Here is a 4,690-nt window from a genome sequence, read left to right on the forward strand (position 1 = left end):
TCAGAGTCAGTGATACAGACTGAGAGGAGAGCCAGTGAGATCAGAGAGTCAGTGATACAGACTGAGAGGAGAGCCAGTGAGATCAGAGTCAGTGATACAGACTGAGAGGAGAGCCAGTGAGATCAGAGTCAGTGATACAGCATTAATCAGACTCACTGAAGGGAGGTAGTTCCATGCTGCTCATCCTATTGAAAGGCGGTGAGGATTCCTCTGTCTCTTTCTCCAGCTCCTCTTCCTTCAGTGTCTTTCTCATCTTCTCCATCAGCTCCTCTTCCCTCTCCTTCACCTCACACTCCTTTCTGATCTGATCCACCTCCCTCTCTGTCTCCTCTAATCTCTGTGTCAGCTCTGCTATTTTCCTCTCTTTTTGTTCATCCCTCTCTTTCAGCTCCTCTTCCCTTTCTCTCTCTCTCCATAGTCCATTTTAATGTCATCTATCTCCTTCTTTCTCTCCTCTTCCCTCTCTCTCATCTCCTCTCTCTCTTTATCCATCTCCTTTCTGATCTGATCCATCTCTCTTTCTCTCTCCCATAATCTCTGTTTCAGCTCCTCTTCCCTCTGTTCTATCAGTTCCTGGTACACTTAAGGCAGGAAGAATCTCTCCTGGTTTCCTGCTACCATCTCGTCTATCTTGTCCAGCAGCTCTGTGACCTGAGTGCCGTCGCCCCTGTTGCTGTTGTTGAGAACATGATACCTGTTCCCACATTTCTCCATAAGCCGCTGGAGCTCCTTGTGTCTCTCAATGTGCTGCTCAATGGTTGTGTCTCCCAGTTTGTCCCCCCCAGTGAACAGCACTATAGTGTGTCTCCAGACTGTCTCACTGAGGAGCTCCAGGTGTTACTGCAATGCTCTCCCGTGTCTCGTGGTAAATGAGCCCCTCCACACAGGAATGAGCAGAAGGATAGTGTGGGGTCCCGGGGGGCACAGAGACACACTGCGCACAATCTCCTGTTTAACCTGGTCTGGAATCTCCTGTACAGAATCACTCCACCAGCCTGGTGTTTCGACCACAGTGACCTGCCTCCCGGCCACTTCACCCTGGCTCTTCACACACTGCACAGTCACTGACCCTCTCTCAGTCTTAAACGCCTCTCTGCCCAGGATGGTGTTTCCTGATGAACTCTTCCCAGCCCGCTCTCTTCCCCCCAGCAGCACAATCCTCAGCTCTGAGAGATGCTGTGTCTCACGGGAAGCAGTCTGTCTCCCCCCTGTCAGAGAGAAACAGCACAGTTTATATCCCTCTTCACTCCCACTCCCTCCATCCCTCCCTCTCCCACACTCATGCCCTCCCTCTCTCAACTCTCTCTCCTGCTCTCCCTTCCTCTTTATATTTACTTCATTATTATTATCCTCATCATTTATTTATTTGTCATAAATAGAAACACAATGTACAGACGGGTGACAAATTAAAGGAAAAAAGAGTGGAGGAACATAACGAATGCAGATGCCTCCAAAGAGTTGTACTGCATGATACAATTAAGCAATTAACATCCTGTCATGCTCTGTGGCATGTATACAAATGCTGAGCTTGATTTTGGATCAAGATGGCAAGAGGAAAGGATCTAAGTGACTTTGAGGGTGGGGGCATTATTGGCGAGTGAATGGCAGGAGCTTCAGTCACACAGACGCTCAACTGTCTAGTGTTTCAATAGGAACAGTGACTAAAGTTACATCTGCATTTAGATCTATGGGAAAGACATCAGTCAATAGGGTTGGAAATTGTGGGCAACAGCACACATTCTCTGACTGTGTTGCTTGTGCATTACTGTGGTCTGTAAGGAAAAACAGAAGAGCGACTCTTTCCCAGGTGCCTGAGAATGCCAATGCAGGACGTGATCAAACTGTGTCGGCAAGAACAGTCTGTCCAGAACTACACAGAGAGGATATTATAGTAGGGTCGCAGTGCATAAACCCCTCATTACATAGACAAATGCAAATGAGAGTTCTGTGGTGCAAAACCATAGGCACTGGGCTACAGAGATGTGGAAAAAAGTGATCTGGTCAGATGAGTCATCTTTTCTCACCATTCACCATTTTCTCGACATGTGGGCGAGTGCATGTTCAGCGACACCAAGAGAACGGTGCAGGTCTGACTGCTGGACCCCTATAGTGAGGGGGTCTGGAGGCTCTGTTATGCTGTGGGGGGCATTTTACTGGCATGGTCTGTGTCCACTTGTCCCCTTAGAGGGAAAGGTCACTGCAAATCATTACACAGTTACTTACTGAGACACTTTATGTTGTTTTTTCCTTTAATTTATCACCTGTCCATATGTCCACTGTATTGATTTTATCATCACTACCTCTATATGTATCTGTCCCTCCTTCTCCTACTCTCTCCCTTTCTTCTCCTTCTCATTGATTATTCTCTACATTTTTTTCTCCCATTCTCTCTTCTCCCTCCTTTCATCTCCCCATTTTCTCTCTCTATCCACCCTATCTATCCCACTCAAGCTCTTTGTCCCACCTTTACTTCTCTCCCCTTCACAAAAAACAGTAATGCCAAACATAATAATAATAATTAATCTGTCTCTCTCTCATGACATTACACTAATAACTCTCACCCACTCTCTCCCTAGCTCTCTATCTCCCTCTCTCTCTCCATCTGTTTCCATATCCCCCCTATCTCCCTATATCTTCCATTCCCACTCTATCCATCTCTCAGTGTGGTGTTGTGTGATTGTATGAAGTTGTGTGTGTGTGTGTGAGTGTGTAGTGTGTTGCTAGTGTTGCTAATGTTTTCCCTACAGTCACTCCAGTCAGACAGTTTGCCCATCAGCTGTGTCTCAGTCCCTCTAATAACTCTCTCAGTGGGACTCTGAGCTCCTGCGCAGCGGACACTTTAACTTGGGGACGGGAGGACAGAGGGACAGTCTCTCCTGAGGGACACAGAGCAGTAACTCACCACCAGGAGAGGAGGCCCCACCACCACTCGCCATCTCTCTCTCTCTTTCAGATCAGCTGTTGAAGGACCCTTCTTCCAAAATGAAAAGTTACTCTCTCTCTTTTCTGCCTATTTTCTTCTCTCTCCATCTCTCTCTCTCTCCCAGCAGGAACAGGTGCACAATCCTCCCTCACAGCTGCAATTTCTCTTTCTCTTTCAGCTCTTCCTTCCTGCCGTGTCTCTCCTCCTCTCCAGTGGTTTGCGGAGAAATGTGCGGTGCAGCCCCTGCAGGCCTGGAGTGTCACCGCACAGGACTATGGAGGGTGATCAGTGCCAAAATTAAGATGGGAACTGGACAGCAGGTGAACCGACTCGCGGACTACAGGCAGAGAGGAGGGGAGGCACCAGGACCAGGACCATCACCATCACCAGGACCAGGACCAGGACCATCACCATCACCATCACCATCACCATCACCAGGACCAGGACCGACACGGCGTGGAGGGCAGGAGGAAAGGACGAGTGCATAGCAGAAAGACAGATTCCTCCAGAGGCTACAGTGAGTGCACTATCAGTTTAGTTTTCCACGGAGTGTGGAAATGCAGAGAAGCGTAAGATGCTGGTTGATTTCCTGTTGTTCCTCCCCTCTCTCCCCTCCCTGGACATTAAACCCTTTGAGGAAAGACATTGAAAATTAGTATTTACATACGGGACTTACTAACCTGGAGGCTGTGTTGCTGTGGGAGGCGTTTCTCTGTGCAGTCGGCAGGGCACCTGCAACCAGAGGAACCAGACAGAAGATGAACATCGTACTGCCCCGGGTACAGCGATTCTGAGAACTTTTCCACTTACCTGAAGTGAGCTCCTGCTACAGCATCTATACGAAGGAGGATGAAGACAGTTATTCAGTAATTTCAGATTAAACTGTGTATACTATGTGAAAAGCGATGCTCCATGAGTATATCCTTAGAACTTGAATTATGTGTGGAATTGGCTTTCATCACGTTTTGCCATGAAGCTCTTCAAATGTTGACCAGGACTGTGTGTTATTTATTATCAATCCAATATGAGTGGACCACTGATGACCAGGACTATGTGTTATTTATTATAAATACAATATGCTGGTGTGATTGTGGGCCAGTGTCTCAAAGGGGGAAACTACTCTTTGCGAGTTTATACTACACACTCTGGACTGCTGCTCCACTGGCCGCTCACTGTATATAAACCCTGCCCTGACCCTCCCACTGCATTCGCAGTTCGGTGATTGTTTTTAATTCAGTTTTTACTGGGAGCCAGTGTCCACTCGGTGGATCAGTTTTTAAAAAACATGCAACTGCCAACCAGACCCCCGTCCCCACAGTCTGAGCACAGCGTCAGCATCATCATTACAGGCCATCAGCACAGTCCTCCCGTACGCACTGCGCTGTTGTCTTCTGTACAAACCACACAGGTCCTTGCATGCGTGTTTATTCAGTGTGCAGCTCTGTGTAAAAAAACAACCACAGCTTGGGCTAACAAGACCCGCCCCGCCTGGACCTCCTGTCTGCAGAACGGGCTTGCATGAGAAACATACCATGACATAACAAACAACACTTCACTCTGATTGGCCAGGAGGAACTGAACTACGATTGGCTCTCATTCCTGCCCTGCTATTGGCTACTGGAATCAGCTTCTGTTTTAAATGTGTTTGTTGGATTCTGTTTCATCATTAGACTGCTAGCGGGTAGTGAGACCAAGTTATAAACTGCCGTTTTAGACAAAAGTAGTTCATTATATACATTTGTAATCATGCTAAAATCACTAGCATGA

At 47.5% G+C, this 4,690-nt stretch overlaps 1 pseudogene; it reads right to left on the minus strand.

The window, feature by feature from the left end:
* Positions 1–582: 582 nt before the first annotated feature.
* LOC136768066 (GTPase IMAP family member 4-like) lies at positions 583–3,409 on the minus strand (annotated as a pseudogene).
* Between the last annotated feature and the right edge of the window lie 1,281 nt (positions 3,410–4,690).

This window comes from Amia ocellicauda, chromosome 14 (assembly GCF_036373705.1).
Source record: "Amia ocellicauda isolate fAmiCal2 chromosome 14, fAmiCal2.hap1, whole genome shotgun sequence".
Lineage (NCBI taxonomy): Eukaryota > Metazoa > Chordata > Actinopteri > Amiiformes > Amiidae > Amia > Amia ocellicauda.